The sequence below is a fragment of the Triticum dicoccoides genome, chromosome 2A (assembly GCF_002162155.2).
Source record: "Triticum dicoccoides isolate Atlit2015 ecotype Zavitan chromosome 2A, WEW_v2.0, whole genome shotgun sequence".
Classification (NCBI taxonomy): domain Eukaryota; kingdom Viridiplantae; phylum Streptophyta; class Magnoliopsida; order Poales; family Poaceae; genus Triticum; species Triticum dicoccoides.
Genome location: NC_041382.1, coordinates 304473151 through 304493455, shown reverse-complemented (window position 1 = coordinate 304493455; position 20305 = coordinate 304473151).

The following is a 20305-nucleotide window of genomic DNA, read 5'->3' as shown; positions in this document are numbered from 1 at the left end:
ATTTATGAGAATTATTTGGGAATTTTAGGAGTGATGGAAATAAAGGTTGCTTCACAACCTAGGGCAAATTGGGTTATTCCTTTAATAGAAAAGGAATATTCCCAATAAAAAGAATATTGGGATTTGGGCTAGGATGAAAATGACAGGGTCTAGGGAAGGATTTGGGAATGACAAGCCACTCTAGAAGCAAAGAAGAGGGCATCTTCTTCAGTTTCGAGACCACAAAGACACGGAAAAAGAAAACTCGAGCAAAAACCTCTGAAAAACAAAAGAAAAACAAAAGGGCCAAAAATCAGGCTGTCACAAACCTTACCCCCTTAAAGAAATCTCGTCCTCGAGATTTGGTTACTCAGGGAACAAGTATGAAAATACTGACTTCAGGAAACTGTTTCCAACTCGGGTATCCTTTTTATTATTTTTATTCCCACTAAATTTTTATCTGACTAGCCCTGGGGTGGTTTGCTTTAATATACCCATATTCTGACTGATCGGACCTTGCTTGTGCATGCTTATACAGGCTCCCATTTCTTTTTATATCTGCGGACTTAACTGACTGTGATTGATTCTCACGACTGAAATATATGTTGGTCTCACAAATCCAAGAGTGATTTCCGCTGGGTGTGTCATCCGACACTGACAATCTTTCATGAAGTGGTGATCAGATTTTCCTAGTGGACACCCAAGCTCTAACTCCTTGCATTGGGTTTCTCCACTAAATGCAGGTCCTTCGGGTTCCAAACAGTGAATTGGGTCATAACCGCTTTCCTGACAGATTCTGGCTTATCGCGGAAGTTTGAGAATCATCTTAACTGGTTCCACAGTCTTGAGTATCGGATCCGTACCAAATATTTGATTGTTTCCTGTCGTGGCTAACATAAGAGTTTGACCTATAGGAAAATATCTGCAGACTTGACTGGAGGCGGTTCTGCACCACGCGGGTCTTGCAACAATTTTCATACCCACATTACTGGTCTTGCTCCTTCATTATTGTTTTCTTGGTTTGGATCCTTGGTTGAAAGAGCTGGGTCATATTGCTTCTTTGTATCACCATAGGTACGGTCGGTACAATTTTTCAGCAATCATAGCCTATCCTCATTTTTCTGACAAGGTACCCCATTAAATGGCAGGTTCAACACCCCTCAAGTTCTGACCGCAGGAAAATGATCATCCGAGCCTTTGCAAGAAATCAGCAAATAAATCAGTAACCACCAGAACGGTCTTTACAACTCAAATCTGGAACATTACTGAAATAACTCTACCACGGCTCGGGACGGCCAAAAAGCAGCTCAGAACATGAGACCGGGTTGATAAGAAGAAGGTGGCAGCTCCCTAAAATAGCCAAAAAGAAGCTATAGGGCTACTGTCACAAAAAGAAACTCAACAGTTGTACGAGACGGCCGAAAAGCAGCTTAGAACTCATGACAGTCATTGAAGAGAGAAATAAAAATCGGCATCCATCCCGGATAGCTAAAAACAGCTTAGATCACAGGCGCGGTGCCGTCATAGGAGAAAAAGGGGACAAGGGCTCATCAGGATCATTTTCCAGGTTCACCGGTACTTGCATTGAGCTCATTGAGGTTGTCAATCCTCATAACCCTTTGTCACACTGTGGTGTATACTGGCTTTCTTCTCTTAACCATCCTCATGTGGTCGTCAGATCCTCATTCGAGTGACTTGTAAAATCTTGGTGGTATGCCCATCGCATATATATGAGAATCTGATTCCCGAGATAGGCATGTATTCTGACTGATTCTTGCTTCTAACCAAAATGTTGCGGATCTGATTCTTGGGATTCAGTGCCATATGCTATCAATTCATAGCGTACTACCTAGTACCAACGCCTTACTAAGGAAGATTGGCCAGCTTGTTCTCGAAACTTTCATCGGACAGCTTGTTGATGAAGACTGGGTATCGTGCTTCAGAAGCTTACCCCCTTAAATACTTTGTCGGGGAAAGACTCTGTACCTTATTCCGGAAGCTTTTGCAGTTGCTTACTGAAGAAGGAAGAGTACCTTGTACGGGAAATCATCCATATATCGTACTGAGGAAGATAGATGAATCTTGCCTTGGAAGCTTTTCAGGTATCTTGTGAGGGAAAATTTGGTTGCTTACACCAGAAGCTTCTTACTGTGATATGCGGACCGATTTCCACATATATAATCATCTTACAATTTTTGTTATTGATTTCTTGTATGAAACGGGGTTTTGCAGGACTATCCTCCTTTCTGAGTACATGCCATATTCTTGCTTGCTTCCAGGTACGTCGGGTTCCAAAATCATCCTCAACGAAAAATTAAACTTGTATCTGAGCCATACCTATGATAATCTTTTGTCAACCTTGCACACAATTTATCTTCTTGCTGATTTGATCATTTCTGCTATGAGGAGTGCACGTTTATGCAAACTTTATACTGACATTCCATCCAGAGTTTCTTTTGTATTCAGACGAGCTATTTCCAATTTCACTATAGCCTGCTGACAATTCCATTCTGTTTAGCTGAGTTTCCAAATATATATATATATATATATATATTTCTTGCTGACTCTTCGGGTCCGGTGTCGGCTGACGAGCAACTTTAATAGGGGAATTTTTTTTGTAACACCGAAGGCCCAAAGAAACAAAAGAAATGACTAAAACAAAAGCACACAAGCATACTACTAATTTAATTAATCAAGCAATCATCACATATTACTGCTACTCACACAAATATATGCATGCACACCTAAGCACACAAGTCGTGCGGAAACTCCAGTATTATGGTCTAATATGTTGTGGCGGTGTGCACGAAAATTATATCCATGTGTGGAAGGAGTTGGCGTAACCAAAGCTACACCAAGCACTGGCTGAACAGTGGCTGGATCAGGATGGATACACAGGTGAGAACGGACTTGACGATCAAGTAGTGAGACACAAAAGTCACGACCACCTCTTCATCAAGCGTACAAAGGGAATCGTACCCGTCCAAAGAATGAAATGACATGGCAAGATAACAGTGGAAGACTGGATTTATTGGTATTGCCCTTTTTTCATAACCAAGATCAGTAAGGGTTGCCAAGGGAACGAAATGGAGGGCAATGGATGATGATGTGGTCGCATCACACCGAGGAGCAGGCATGCTAAGAAAGATGGTGCAGGCGGTGGACCAAAAACGATGCCACCTACACTCACCAGATTAACCGTTAGCGACAAAATAACAACCTATATACATGCTATGCGTCAAACAAATGCAACAATCAAGTGCAACAAACCAACTGGGGTCTATACTACCGCTTTCTAACGTTCGCGCGGGTTAGGGCATCCTACAGCCAGACCAGCTCTGATACCAAGCGTTGTGGCACCCTGGCTCAGAGAAAATCGGAACGCCCCGTATTCCAGTCTAGAGATCGAGGAGAAGTCTTCTGGAATACGGCACTGCTTAGCATAGAACAAACCATCTTTCTATTATTACACGAATATGATTACAAGGTCTCCGATATTACAATGAATAACATCGGCACGGCGACACTACGCCATCCTCAGTTGCTCTATGCAGGCAGCAGAACAAATCGAAGCAGCGGAATAACTCTAGCAGTGGAAAAACTATTGGCAGCGGAAGAACGATGACGGTGGTGAACTCCAATCCGCAGGGACTCTGGCTAGAACGCTTATCCTAGCTCGCGAACACAGGAACAACACCAAACAAGCAAGCAATCCAGGCACGACCTGCATGCTGGCATGACACGCCAGGTTAGTACATTGAATGTACTTGCATGCTCACAATTAACCAGAAGCATTCAAGACAAACAACAACATGCCAATTACAGGTCAAATAGGAATTAACATGAGATCCTCATAACAACATGACATGAGCACATGACATCCAAAGTAATACTCCAAATTAATACCAGATACCATCCTGAAAATAATCATAATAGCCACTAAGAATCCAAAGGCAACAGGAACCTGATACAGCTAGAGCAATATGAGCATGGCATGAACATATGAATCTGCTGATACTAGCATGCAACATGATGACACTATATGCACCAATTATTCTGCTTGGGTTATCTCGCAACCATCACACGCAACACTTACCAACCTTGGACATCACACGATCAAATCAAGCTTGGTATAAACAATACCGTAGTAATCATTAAATGACCACAAGGAGCTTGATCTCTACCCATGATTCTCACACAACATCACGAATATCCAACAACTCATTATCCTCGATACCACGGTGATCATTCCATCGATCACAATCAAAGTAACTCATGATCCTTACGGCGATCATCACCAAAGTAACTCGTGATCCTTACGGCGACCACCACCAAAGTAACTCGTGATCCTTACGGCGATCACCACCAACTTATTTCATCACCGAACCGGGGTTGTCATTAATCAAGTTATTATTATTACTGTTGACTCATGGTGGGACCGACACGAACAGGGCCCTTATCTGCGGGCGCGGCTATCGATAGGTTTTATATACACTCTTCAGAGGTAGCACACTGTACCCACAGCACGGAAACCATGGCCTCGCACTCCCATTCAGGTGGACCAACGACGTTCCGACAAAACCGATCTACTGCCGTTACACTCTCCTGGCCACTCCGACCCACGCCCAACTGGGCTAGTCCTGGGTGGCCCCGTGTCTACCAAAGACACCCCGACCACCGTCATGGTCAAAACACTCCCACTCGGGGACACTCCCACTTGGGGACTCGGATCCATAACAATAAAAACAACGGGCACACAAGGTTATGTCTGATTACCTGATAAGGGTAAGCACGCCCATAACCTTCCCTCGTGGGAGGCACCGGCGAGATGCACGACAATAGACCCAGTTAGGACCTTACCCATACGGTAAGTGTGGTTGCACTGGTCAGTTTCGATATGGTGGCACCATGACTCAGTCCAACAGTTGTTCAAGTTCAATGTAATCCGATTAAACTTGAATGCAATATGCTAAGCCATGATAAAGTAACATGATGCAATGACAATGCATAAGCATAATATCAACATAAGCACGGGATGCAACATAACTATCCATCATATCAACTATGAAATAATCTCCAACTGAACATGGCATAATGACGAGCATAAATATTACAAGTGCAACACTACTCATAGTATAACATAACATGACCACTAGCATCAACCATAAATAACATGCAAGAACTTATCAATAACATCACCGAGTAACACTTAACCAACTAACAGCAACGGAACAATGCCTATTAACAGTACTCGGTAACTGACGTTAGTCATGCACCGAAGAACATGACCAACCCAACATGTACTACAATCAAGCATGGCAATATGAAAGTAATACTAGCAACTAACAGGGCATGATAACCAGGTGCATAACAACATAGCAAACAAGTAAGCACAATCCCAGAAGCATTTCCGAAACAACCATAACCATATTTTAAACAAGCAATCATTTAATAAATATTCAAGTTGAAAACCATGGCTACTGCATGACTATCATGCAAGTGGGTATTGTGGCTTGCCTGGGGGTGAAGAAGGCACCGGGAAGAAGTGTGGTGAAGCCGCGGAAAGATTTGCCGGAAACAGTTCTCTCTCGGAGGGGATGTTTACGTGCAAGGGCAAAAAAGGTCATTTTCACAGTGTCAAACCATTGTGAAAATGAAACCAACAGAACGGGCTCGACGAGACGAAGAAGTGGGCTTTGGAATCACCTCATTTGGAGTTGTGGTTAAAAAGATATGAAGGGTTGAAGTTGAGGGACTTTTCTGCAAAAATATCATCACAAACAAGTCCCTGAGTGGATAAGGCCGAAGCGCAAAGTTAGAAATACGCTTTCTATTTAAGAAAACATATTCTGGGCTAAATCAGAGGAAATACACTTTCAGAATAACGAAAACATAGTCTGAGCTGAAGCAGAGGGAAAATACGCTTTCGATTTGGTGAAAGCGTATTTCACGAAATGTGTGTACACTTATCCACCTCAGCGCCCGGGTCAACCCCTCGTGCGGCTGACGGGTGGGCCGGGGTGACGCGGGGCCCGCCTGGCAGGTTCTTCATCTTCAACCTCCCCTGATCCCGCGCGGTAGAGAGCGTTGCCGGCCCTGACGGCGATAGCCGGCGACTCTGGCCACCATTCAGGCCGTGCCACCTACCGACGTGATCAGTAGGCCGAGCCGAGCCACCCTGGACCATCCAGACATCCGGAGGAGGTCAGCATCGAGGAGAGCCGCGGTTGCTGCGGATGGGGCTTCGGCCGGAAGTTGAGGACGAGGACATGGCGACTCCGGCGACAAACGGAGAGTCGAGGGAGAGGCTCTGGTGGCTGGGTGATCTACTAGAGGTGGTGGAAGAGAGAACGGGGCTCGGGATCGCCGTAATCGGAGTGAGCAGAGGCGGCGGCCATGGCGGCGATGGTGGGCACAGAGAGCTTTAGAAGCTCGGGCGAGTGGATGGGGAGGGGAGTGGAGTCCAGGTGATTGGCGATGACGAGAGGAAGACAATGGACATGCTCACGCGCGCTAAAACGATGAGGCGAAAGCGGACGAAGCAGAAATGACGCCCTGGATGGGGCCACTGCGCACAGAGCACGCGCAGAGGCACGCCATTGTCGTGGTCACCATGTGCAATGGCATGTAGTGGTAGAAATGGGTTGTAAATTGTTTCCTAGGGGTAAGTCTCTCCTGGTTAAGTGGTAACTGAGGTGGTAGATCGATGAAAACTGCCCTGGTTAAAAGGTAAATGAGGTCGGAAGTTTACTGCAGTAAGCTTGATCGTGTACTGCTGATCCACAACAGAGGGATTGGGTCAAATGGAGTTGTCTGGTAGGGTGAGGTAAAGAAGGACTTACATCCTGGTAATTTTGAGAAGAATTGGACCACTAATTAATATAGTTGCTTTACAACTAAGTAATCTGGTCTAGAATGAAGATCATGATGATGCTCTCAAATGGAGGAGCCACTTGAGCTGAACTTTGGCAAGGCAGGCTTATTTGGCCATATGAAGATGCCGCAAAAGCTTTCATACCAATTGGATAAACCAAAATGGTACTTCCTTCACAAACATTTCCACTGACCAGACAATTGCAAAAATTCTAGAGGACAAATGGCTTGATGAAACATGCCCAAAATGGGTGGAGGTAGGTTATATGGATAAAAGAAAGCCTAGAAAAATTGGCAGCCATAATGGAGCAAGATACAATATACTTGCTTCACAAATTGAAATTTTGGACAGAATCAAAGAATTGATGGTGAGCTCACATGGAGGCATGACATGAGCTCTACTTCACTGGAGAGTGATGATTTTGTTATATGAAGGGCCATGAAAAATTGCAACTCATTTGGATATGCCTAGCTTGTACTTCCTTCACAACAACTTCCCTCAGACAGGAACTTTGGAAAATCATAATTAAATAATTACTAGGCAAATGAGGTTGCACTTTGGCATGTGGCAATGATATGGACAGGAAAAGGTGTCCAAGGAGTTTGAGGTCAATTGGGAAAAGGAAAATGGCACTTGCTTCACATTCTGCCATTTTGGGCAGAATAGGAAATGAATTATTTGAGCAAGATGGGGAACATGGCAAATGAAATATTTTGCCATATCTGAGAAAGATGTGACCCAAACAATTTATGAGAATTACTTGGGAATTTTAGGAGTGATGGAAATAAAGGTTGCTTCACAACCTAGGGCAAATTGGGTTATTCCTTTAATAGAAAAGGAATATTCCCAATAAAAAAGAATATTGGGATTTGGGCTAGGATGAAAATGACAGGGTCTAGGGAAGGATTTGGGAATGACAAGCCACTCTAGAAGCAAATAAGAGGGCATCTTCTTCAGTTTCCAGACCACAAAGCCACGGAAGAAGAAAACTCAAGCAAAAACCTCAGAAAAACAAAAGAAAAAGAAAGGGCCAAAAATCAGGCTATCACAGAATCAACCGCGGGAAAGTTGCTCCGGCGTTACGCAGCCCGAACGGCATGCAGGTGTAGCAATACAACCCGCATGGGGTCAGGAAAGCCGTCTTCCCGACATCTTGCACCGCCATCTTGATCTGGTGATAGCTGGAGAAAGCGTCTAGGAAACACAGCAAGTCGCACTTGGTGGTGGAGTCGACGATCTGATCGATGTGCGGAAGCGGGAAGGGGTCTTGTGGGCGAGCCTTGTTGAGGTTGGTGAAGTCGACGCATGTGCATTCCTTCCCGCCCTTCTTGGGGACAACAACTGGATTTGCCAGCCATTCCGGGTACTGCACCTCCTGAATGACGCCGGCTTCTTGCTGTTTACGAGTCTCCTGGACGATGAAGGACTGCTTTTTTGTGGACTGCCGCAACACCTTTTGCTTCACTAGGCACACATTAGGGCATACCCGTTGGTGATGCTCGATTATTGCCCTCGGGATCCCAACCATATCCTTAGGCTCCCATGTGAACACATCCTTGTTCTGGCGCAAGAAGCTGTCCAACCCCTCCTCTTGATCTGAAGGGAGGCCAGCACCTATGGTGATGGTGGCGCCTGACGCCCCGTCCTCATCAACTAATACTTGCTTCGTCTCGGCGCGATCTTGGGAGAACAACTGCTTCTTATTCAGTGTAGCAGCCCCCGGAGCCCCCAGGGCTCCTTCCTCACCAGGTCGCAGGGCAGTCGCGGTCCTGAAGGCGAGCTTGAAGGCCGACAAGGCTTCCTTGGTGTTTGTGGCCATAGTGAGGACGCCGCTGCTCCACAGCATCTTCATGAGGTTGTAGGCAGGGTTGGTCGCTGCCATGAACTGGGCCAAGGCTAGGTTCCCAAGGATGGCATTGTAAGGGAGACCAGTGCGGGTGATGTCAAAGTCAATGAGCTCGGTGCGGTAGTTGTCGCGGGTGCCGAAGGTGACAAGGAGGTGGATCTGCCCCAGGGGGCTGGTGGAGCCGTCGACAACCCTAGAGAAGGGCTTGGTGGGGCGGAGCCGGCCATGCGGCACGTGAAGCAAGCCGAAAGCTTCCATGGAGAGCATGTTGAGGCCAGCTTCATTGTCGATGAGGGTCTTGGTGAGCGCCACATTGCAGATGGTGGGGGTGCAAAGCATCGGGAGCACGCCGGCGCTCGTGGTGGTCGCTGGGTGATCTCTCGAGTCGAAGCAGAGGTCGGCCGTGGGCTCTGCCCATCCTGGAGGAGGTCGCTACTGCATGTGGGTGGCACCCACCTGGTGGAAGAACTACTTGACATGGAGGTCCGAGGGCGGCGCCTGTGAGCCACCGAAGAGGGCGGAGACGGCGTGGGGTGCTGGTGCCGTGAAGCGCGTGACGAAGATGTCGTGCAACTCCTCCTAGGATGCCATAGAAGACCCCGGCAAGCTGAGAAGCCAGCGCACGGCGCGACCGCCAGGGCAAGGGGAGCCAATTTGCCATGTCCTTGTTGTCGCCGTCTGCCGCCCAAATAGCCTCCTCGTACGCCTCGAGGAATTCTGCCGGGTCCACCGCACCGTCGTATTGGGGTGGCTGCCCCGGCCTGAACTTGGGTGGCCACTGCACCCACCGCAGGACGGGGGTAAAAGCTCGAAGGCCCTCGACATCCCTGAAAGCACGCATCGATCTGGTCGATGGAGGGGCATCCGCCATGAGAGCCGACAGTGGAGCGTGCTTTCAGGGATGTCGAGGGCCTCCGAGCTTTTACCCCCGCCCTGCGGCGGGTGCAGTGGCCACCCAAGTTCAGGCCGGGCTGCCACCCCAATACGACGGCGTGGCGGACCTGGCAGGCTTCTTCCAGGCGTACGAGGAGGCTGTTTCGGCAGCCGGCGACGACGACAAGGTCATGGTGAACTGGCTCCCCATGGCCCTAGCGGGCGCGCTGCGTGCCTGGCTTCTCAGCTTGCCAGGGTCTTCTGTGGCATCTTGGGAGGAGTTGCGCGACCTCTTCATGCGCTTCTGATGATCCACAAGTGTAGGGGATCTATCGTAGCCTTTTCGATAAGTAAGAGTGTCAAACCCAACGAGGAGCAGAAGGAAATGATAAGCGGTTTTCAGCAAGGTATTCTCTGCAAGCACTGAAATTATCCGTAACAAATAGTTTTGTGATAAGGTAACTTGTAACGAGTAGCAAGTAATAAAAGTAAATAAGGTGCAGCCAGATGGCCCAATCCTTTTTGTAGCAAATGACAAGCCTGGACAAACTCTTATATGAAGGAAAGCGCTCCCGAGGACACATGAGAATTATCGTCAAGCTAGTTTTCATCACGTTCATATGATTCGCGTTCGGTACTTTGATAATTTGACATGTGGGTGGACCGGTTCTTGGGTACTATCCTTACTTGGACAAGCATCCCACTTATTATTAACCCCTACTGCAAGCATCCGCAACTACAACAGAAGTATTAAGGTAAACCTAACCATAGCATGAAACATATGGATCAAAATCAGCCCCTTACGTAGCAAAGCATAAACTAGGGTTTAAGCTTCTGTCATTCTAGCAACCCATCATCTACTTATTACTTCCCAATGCCTCCCTCTAGGCCCAAACAATGGTGAAGTTTCATGTAGTCGACGCTCACATGATACCACTAGAGGGATGACAACATACATCTCATCAAAATATCGAACGAATTCCAAATTCACATGACTACTAATAGCAAGACTTCTCCCATGTCCCCAGGAACAAACGTAACTACTCACAAAGCATATTCATGTTCATAATCAGAGGTGTATTAATCTGCATAATGGACCTGAACATATAATCTTCCACCAAGTAAACCAACTAGCATCAACTACAAGGAGTAATCAACACTACTAGCAACCCACATGTACCAATCTGAGGTTTGGATACCAAGATTGGATACAAGAGATGAACTAGGGTTTGAGATCAGATGGTGCTGGTGAAGATGTTGATGGATATTGACCCCCTACCTATGAGAGGATCGTTGGTGATGATGATGGCGATGATTTCCCCCTCCCGGAGGGAAGTTTCCCCGGCAGAACAGCTCCGCCGGAGCCCTAGATTGGTTCCGCCAAGGTTCCGCCTCGTGGCGGCGGAGTTTCGCCCCAAAAAGCTTGCTTATGATTTTTTCTCGGACGAAAGACCTCATATAGCAGAAGATGGGCATCGGAGGGCCACCAGGGGGCTCACGAGGTAGGGGGCGCGCCCAGGGGGGTAGGGTGCTCCCCCCACCCTTGTGGCTGGTGGGTGGCCCCCCTCTGGTACTTCTTGCGCTCAGTATTTTTTATATATTCTGGAAATAACTTGTAATGCCCTCGATGCGGCTATATCTCCCACGTGTCGAAGCACGATTTAGAGGCATAACCGCATTGAAAGCAATGTCGCAAGTGAGGTAATCTTCACACAACCCATGTAATACATAAGGGAAAGAGATACATAGTTGGCTTACAATCACCACTTCACACAATTACATGAATAAAGCATTACAACATCCAAATACAATGAAGGTCCAACTATGGAACCAAAATAAAAGAAGAAGCCCAAATGGGACAAGGTCCCCGATCGACCCCAACTGGGCTCCACTACTGATCAACTAGAACGAAACAACACAAAGGACAAGATCTTCATCGAGCTCCTCCTGAGCTTGGTTGCATCGTCTGCACGGACTCAACGGCACCTGCAAGCTGGTTTTGGAAGTATCTGTGAGCCACGGGGACTCAGCAATCTCGCACCCTCGTGATCAAGATTATTTAAGCTTATAGTTAAGGCAAGGTAAAATGTGGAGCTGCAGCAAGCGACTAGCATATATGGTGGCTAACCTATTTGCAAAACAGAGTGAGAAGAGAAGTCAAAGCACGATCGAGAAACTATGATCAAGAAGTGATCCTAGAACAACCTGCGTCAAGCATAACTCCAACACCGTCTTCACTTCCCGGACTCCGCCGAGAAGAGACCATCACGGTTACACACACGGTTGATGTATTTTAATTAAGGTCAACTTCAGGTTTTCTACAACCGGACATTAACAAATTCCCATCTGCCCATAACCGCGGGCACGGCTTTTGAAAGTTCAAATCCCTGCAGGGGTGTCCCAACTTAGCCCATCACAAGCTCTCATGGTCAATGAAGGATATTCCTTCTAGCGGGAATACCGGATCAGACTCGGAATCCCAGTTACAAGACAATTTCGACAAGTTAAAACAAATCCAGCAACACCGCCCCAATGTGCCGACAAATCCCGATAGGAGCTGCACATATCTCGTTCTCAGGGCACACTCAGATGAGCGCTCCATACAACTAAAACCAAACCTCGAGTTTCCCCGAGGGGGCGCTGCACAGGACTCTAGTTTGGACCAACACTCAGAGGAGCACTAGCCCCAGGGAGTTAAAATAAGATGACCCTTGAGTCTGCAGAACCCAAGGGAAAGAGAAGGGCTAGGTGGCGAATGGTAAAACCAATGTTGGGCATTGCTGGAAGATTTTTATTCAAGGCGAACTGTCAAGGGGTTCCCATTATTACCCAACCGCGTAAGGAACGCAAAATCCGGGAACATAACACCGATATGACGGAAACTAGGGCGGCAAGAGTGGAACAAAACACTAGGCAAAAGGCCGAGCCTTCCACCCTTTACCAAGTATATAGATGCATTAATTAAATAAGAGATATTGTGATATCCCAACAAGTAAACATGTTCCAGACAAGGAACAACATCTCCATGTTCCAACAAGGAACAAACTTCAATCTTCACCTGCAACTAACAACGCTATAAGAGGGGCTGAGCAAAGCGGTAACATAGCCAAACAACAGTTTGCTAGGACAAGGTGGGTTAGAGGCTTGGTTGAACAATATGGGAGGCATGATAAGCAAGTGGTAGGTATTGCAGCATAGGCATAGCAAAAGAGCGAGCAACTAGCAAGCAAAGATAGAAGTGATTTCGAGGGTATGATCATCTTGCCTGAGATCCCGCAAGGAAGAAGAACGAGTCCATGAAGAAGATAAACGGACATAGAAAAACAGGTCACGATGTTACCGGAACCAACCCGATGGAGCAAACACCGGAAATAAGCACACAACATAGTAAACAAACAACACAAGAACATGGTATGATATGCGGGATGCGGTATGCGATGCATATGCATGATTTGACAAGGAATGATTGAACCTGGCCTCAACTTGGAAATCCAAGTGTGCCACTGGAAAGGTGAGGTGATTTCGGTTGAAATCGATATAAAGAACACCGGAATCGGAGACACGGTTTGGAAATGGCAAGCAAAACAAATATGGCACCGGTCTGCGATAAACAGAAAGTAGCCATCTAGATGCATCAAGATAATTAAGCTACAACACTCAAACCTGGCAACAAAATACATGGAATGGATTCACTCAAGATGCTTGACAAGAAAGGAACACTGAGCTCCGGCCAATTCATCCATTAACAGGTTCAAACAAGCATGGCAAAAGAGCAAATGGTAAACAGATTTCAGACTTAGTGAAATTAACACAAGCCTGGAATTTCAGATCAGGTAGCACACTTTGGAGCATGAAAACTATAAGCTACAGGAACTTAACAAGTCAAAGTAAAGCATGCCATGGAGCTACTCAAAGAGCTAAACAAAAGTCCCTTAGTGACCTTGAGCTAAAAGGGATCAGAAAATACAATTGCAAGCATGCGAACATGGCAAAAACATAATCAGATTATAGACTTAGGGAAAAACTGGAACATGCAAATCAGATATCAAGTAGGCATGTTTACGAGCTCGATGCACTCACTACAGAGCAAGGCATGACAATCGAAGCATACACCCATTAATAATACACATTATACAAGCTAGACATGGCAAGAACAACAACATAGCATGCACGGATCAACAACAACATCCTCGGCAAAATTGCTAACAAGTAGACAATCTGCCCAGATTCACGAAATGACAAAAGTAGAGCTCGATTGACTCAAGCTAGGGTGCTCCATAAATGCAAATAAAGACATGGATGGATAGAGCACTACAAGAACAAAACATCCTTACTGATCATCCTCAAAAGAGGCACGGGTCACTAGGAAACAACATGAACATATGGCATATTGATAAGAACAGCTCGAGGACTTAGTGGAATTGCTAAGTCCCTCAAATCAGCATTAACGAATGCACCACTTTGCAAGCTTATGCTAGTCACCACACACATCACAAAAATACTTGGATGGCACCTATGGAAAGATGACATGGCATATAACAAAACACATGTAGAGCTCAGGATCATATCATGCACACAATAATTATGGCAAAAATGACAAATAGCTAAATGATGCAGCAGATCTGACAATTAACTCAAATAGCTCTCTTCCAACAGCATTTCGGGCATCATGGTGAGCTCAAATGAAAATGATGCAATGATATGAAATGATCTACTCTCTGAGACGAACATTTTGATATGCTACACGCGCAAAACGGAGCTACGGATGCAAAGTTACGATGCGATGAACATTGCAAAATAAATTAGGGTTTGGAGGGAAAGTCAACCCGAGGGGATTCGTCCAGATCTAGATCCGGCTGCACGCATAACGGAGTTGACCGGAACCTCGCCGGAGAAGACGGACGCGGTGGCCGGAGTCAGTGAAGCTGCTCGCCGGTGACGAGGAGGAGGCGGTGGGGGCCGGAGTCGGCGGCGGCGACGGCGGTGGCCCGTGGTGGCGGCGCGACACGACGGGGCCGAGGAGACGGCGCTCGCCGGCGATGGACGCACGTGGCGGCGCGGCGAACACGGCGCGACGGCGCGGCGAGCCTTCGGGGATGCGGGAGGCAGGCGCGGTGCGCCCGAGGCGGTGAGGACGCCCAGGCGCGGGGCGGCGGCGGTTCGGGCCCCGCGGGCCGGATCTGGGCGACGTGGCGCGGCCTGGTTGGCTCACGGCGGCGGCGAAGTGATGTGGCGCGGCCTGGTTGGCTCACGGCGGCGGCGGGGTGACGTGGCGTGACGGGATTCACCGGAGTGAGGTGGAGGGCGCAGCGGACATGTCCGGCCGGCGCGGGAGGAATTGTCCGGCGGCGCGCGGAGGAGGAGGTTAGGGTTTCATCTGCGCGCAAATTCCGGGAGGGACACATATTTATAGGTAGAGGGAGCTAGGAGAGTCTAAATGAGGTGCGGTTTTCGGCCACGTGATCGTGATCGAACGACCGAGATGATGGAGAGGGTTTAGGTGGGTTTTGGGCCAAATTGGAGGGGTGTTGGGGTGCAACACACACGAGGCCTTTTCGGTCCCTCGGTTAACCGTTGGAGCATCAAACGAAGTCCAAATGGTACGAAACTTGACAGGCGGTCTACCGGTAGTAAACCAAGGCCGCTTGGCCAGTCTCAGTCCAATCCAGAAATGTTTAACACCCGCACACGAAAAAAGGTAGAAAGGGACACCGGGTGACATAGGAGCGCCGGATTGCAAAACGGACAACGGGGAAAATGCTCGGATGCATGAGACGAACATGTATGCAAATGAAATGCACATGATGACATGATATGCAATGCATGACACGCAAGCAAAGACAACGCAACGACACCGAATAACTGAAGGACACCTGGCACAACGGTCTCGGGGCGTTACAACACTCCACCACTACGAGAGGATCTCGTCCCGAGATCTAGAATGGCACCGGAGGGACAACGAAATAGAAAGAGGAGAGGTAAAGCTAAGTTGCTTCTTTGAAAAACGAGAGAAACCACGATCCTGAAAAAGTTAAGCCATTTCGGGAAAAGAATACAACGGAGGTGAACGAACTTGAAAACACTCCGTTAGAAAAGAGGAACAAGGAAGAACAAATTCGGGCAGCACTCCGGTTGAAAAGAAATACAAGGCTTGATATGATGAAAAGAACTTGAGCAGAGGGCAGGACACTCCGGTTAAACAAGATAGAGAAGGAATAAGACTGATATAATTTGGACAAAACTTCGACTGTAAATGGAAGAAATTGAACATGATCTTGACAACACGAGATGATGAGTGAAAAGAGCAACATCAATAGACCTCCAGGAGAAAGAATAGAATAAAGATAATTGAAATAGGAGATTGGAGAAGAAAACAACATCTTCTACCTCCGATGAGCTTGAAAAGCATCTTAAAGAGAAGGGTCGAACGGAGTTGTTGGAAAACCCACAACGAAAAGAATAAGCTTGATACGGTCTTATGGAGTACATCTCAAATCATGAGGTGACAACCTGCCACTCATGGGAAAAGAATTGGATTGGTATGAACAAGGAGACGAGGAACTTATTTCACCGGGAGGATAAAGAAGAACTTGGGTCCTTTATAAGCACCATAGATAGCAGCAATCCTTAGGGACAGCTTTAGGTGAAATATAACCCAAGGTAACTCCCATGACGAGATTGATGGATTTAAAATACCTAATTCTTAATAACATGTGAATCATGAAACATGAACTCAAATTATCAAGAATGACATAATACCACCTCCAATGATACGAAAGAAAAAAATTGCACTCCGGATAGCAAGAAGAAGAATGCTTGAGCTCCTCTGAAAAGAATCTCGATGAATACTTTGACAAAGAAATAAATCCTTGATGAACCATCTTGTAGAGCCTTCATGAGAACTCCGGTAATAAAAGAAATGATCAATCGAAATGGAGAATGAAAGGAATAAGGTTGAAGCCTTGCAATGATTTAGATGGGGCTTCATGATGAAATAATAGAGAGAACTTGGAACTCCGGGAAAAAGAGAAGATGACACCAATTGAAACCGAGAATTTGATGACCCTCCGGAATAAGGAATTACTCTCTTGAATGAAAAAAGAATAAGAATTACATTATGCTTATCCTTCACCAATTTAATTGATGACAAGCACGGATTAGGCATATGACTTATCCTCGTAGAAAGGATTAATATAGATATAGCGCAAATTTGAGAAGGTCTTCAACGATCCACCGGTAGAATCGAAACAACGAATGAATTGATATGATAAAGAAGGAAGAGAAAACTTGAACGAACCACCGTAAGAATTGCAAAGAACAATTAAAACATGAAGATACACCGGGAAGAATTATGAAATGAATGAGGATACTTGAGAGAATTTAGATACAAGTGAACGAAGGGATCACAAACTGATTAGAGAATATTTGAATGATGCACCGGTATGATTTGGAGAACACGAGCTGAAAGCTGGAATGAATAATTATGAGATGATGGGCTCCGAAGAATCTAACTGAAAGGACTCTTGAATTGCTCCGGATGGGTGAAAAGAATTATCACAAACAAAAACAATTATGAGAGGACGTCAACAAGCTAGAATCACGAATCTTGAAGAGAATGGAGCAAGATTTAAGAGAAACTCTTCTTCGGTCTTCAAAATCCGAGAATGACGATGAGAAACACCACCAAGAATAATTGAGGCACACTGGAATGAAGAATGGAAAAGGTTGAGCCAACTATGAAAAGAATTTGAAAGATCTTGGAGAAAAACATATGACAGATGATGAATCATTTTTATGTCAAATTTGAAAGGAATTTGAGAGTAACGCCGGAAAAAAAAGAAGAGTCAGGTAAGATCCTGGGAAAAGACCTGTGGGTTAGGGCCCACTCAAAAGAAACACCGTTGAACGATTTAAAAGAGAGAAAGCACCGGTTGAATTCAATGACTTGAATGAGGGAACATCCTCGAAAGAGCTTGAACGAAAGCAGAGTGGAAAACACGAATCTCCGAGATATCTTGAGCACTCCGAAACAATTGAATAGCGAGAAGTGGATGAATATGAGGAGCACCGGCAAGAAAAAGTATTGAAATACGGAAAAGAATATGATCAACACCGAAAGCTTGAATTGAATCCACCGAAGAAGAAAGAGAATGAATAATGATGAACTTGAGGCTCCGTTAGGATCTTCATGAGAATCACCGAATAAGAACATGAAGGAAAAGGAATGGAGAGACTTCCATCAATAAAATGGATACTTGAATAAGAAATCTAAGTCTTGAAAAAAAGGGTGGGAGGGCGGGAAATCAAAGACAACATAGAACGGATGAAAAGAACACCATTGAGAAAGCTGAGATTGAATCTTGCGGATGTTGAAAATGAACGGATCCACTTGAAGAGAAATACGCCGGTTGAAAAGAAAATGGCATGACAATCTCGATTATCATGAAGGATTGGTATTCACATCGAAGTATGAGAACACCATTTGGGGAAGGTATGGAATCAACACTTGACATTGAAGCAACTCGAATACCACAACTCAAAACAAAACAAAGGATTGGCTTGCAGAATAAGCCAGAACAAACATATTATAGAGATTTCGTCCGAAGTTTTCGTGGTGGGGCCTACACGGGCTCGATCGTACAGCACCATCATGTACAAGGCAGTGCACATGACATACGAAGCGTCCCCGAGTCGGCATAGCCAAGGACTCTTTAAGACACAATGAGACCACTGTAAAACCGACCGTGGATAGGCGGACCACTAGACGTCGAACCCCAATTTCATATCATACATCTGTCGGAAAGATATCTTAAGAGCTACTTGATTTCCCACTTATAAACTCCTGAAACTTTCCCGGTTATGCAATCAGGTGTTGGGGATACAGGGGAAGCATAATATCTCACCCAAAACTAGCAAATCCTACATCCAGTTGTATCCATCCTTCAACACATAACCAAGAAACCTTCGGAAATCGTCTACCTCAACCTTCGAAAAGCATCCGTTATACAAGTTATGGCAATACTCCCGAACTCCCACCCTAGTACTGGGTGGCGTCGAGGTTATCTCACCAACAACTGCATAAAAGAGATTTTCGATGTCGGCGAAACTAAACTCAGGTATTCCAGAACTGCAACGATAAAATTGTGACGACAACACCTCGGAGCTCGACTCCCCGGGACACTGCCACAACCCCTAAATGACAGGAGGCACCAAGAACAATGTTCTCATCACAAATCGTTCGGAACGATTCCAAGATACCCGCGTGATCCTAAAAAAAATTTAGTGAAATTTGAGAAGAGAAGAGTCAAAACTCTACGTCAGGATGCCTTACCAGAGCGATGAAGGGATTGGGGAGTAAAAAGAATTCCTAAACTCTCCGATATATATATCCTAAATGACTCAAAACATTTTTCTAGACTCAAACTCGGCTGCTAAAAACGATCAAGCAGTGGGGCTCCTAAGGTCGGGGAAGGCTCTGATACCAACTTGTAACGCCCTCGATGTGGCTATATCTCCCACGTGTCGAAGCACGACTTAGAGACATAACCGCATTGAAAGCAATGTCGCAAGTGAGGTAATCTTCACACAACACATGTAATACATAAGGGAAAGAGATACATAGTTGGCTTACAATCGCCACTTCACACAATTACATGAATAAAGCATTACAACATCCAAATACAATCAAGGTCCGACTACGGAACCAAAATAAAAGAAGAACCCCAAATGCGACTAGGTCCCCGATCGACCCCAACTGGGCTCCACTACTGATCAACTAGAACAAAACAACACCAAAGGACAAGATCTTCGTCGAGCTCCTCCTGAGCTTGGTTGCATCGTCTGCACGGACTCAACGGCACCTGCAAGCTGGTTTTGGAAGTATCTGTGAGCCACGGGGACTCAGCAATCTCGCACCCTCGCGATCAAGACTATTTAAGCTTATAGGTAAGGCAAGGTAAAATGTGGGGCTGCAGCAAGCGACTAGCATATATGGTGGCTAACCTATTCGCAAAAGAGAGCGAGAAGAGAAGGCAAAGCACGATCGAGAAACTATGATCAAGAAGTGATCCTAGAACAACCTGCGTCAAGCATAACTCCAATACCGTGTTCACCTCCCGGACTCCGCCGAGAAGAGACCATCACGGTTACACACGCGGTTGATGTATTTTAGTTAAGGTCAACTTCAGGTTTTCTACAACCGTACATTAACAAATTCCCATCTGCCCATAACCGCGGGCACGGCTTTCGAAAGTTCAAATCCCTGTAGGGGTGTCCCAACTTAGCCCATCACAAGCTCTCACGGTCAATGAAGGATATTCCTTCTAGCGGGAAGACCGGATCAGACTCGGAATCCCAGTTACAAGAAAATTTCGACAAGTTAAAACAAATCCAGCAACACCACCCGAATGTGCCGACAAATCCCGATAGGAGCTGCACATATCTCGTTCTCAGGGCACACTCAGATGAGCTCTCCATACAACTAAAACCAAACCTCGAGTTTTCCCGAGGGGGCGCTGCACAGGACTCTAGTTTGGACCAACACTCAGAGGAGCACTGGCTCGGGGGAGTTAAAATAAGATGACCCTTGAGTCTGCAGAACCCAAGGGAAAGAGAAGGGCTAGGTGGAGAATGGTAAAACCAATGTTGGGCATTGCTGGAAGAGTTTTATTCAAGGCGATCTGTCAAGGGGTTCCCATTATTACCCAACCGCGTAAGGAACGCAAAATCCGGGA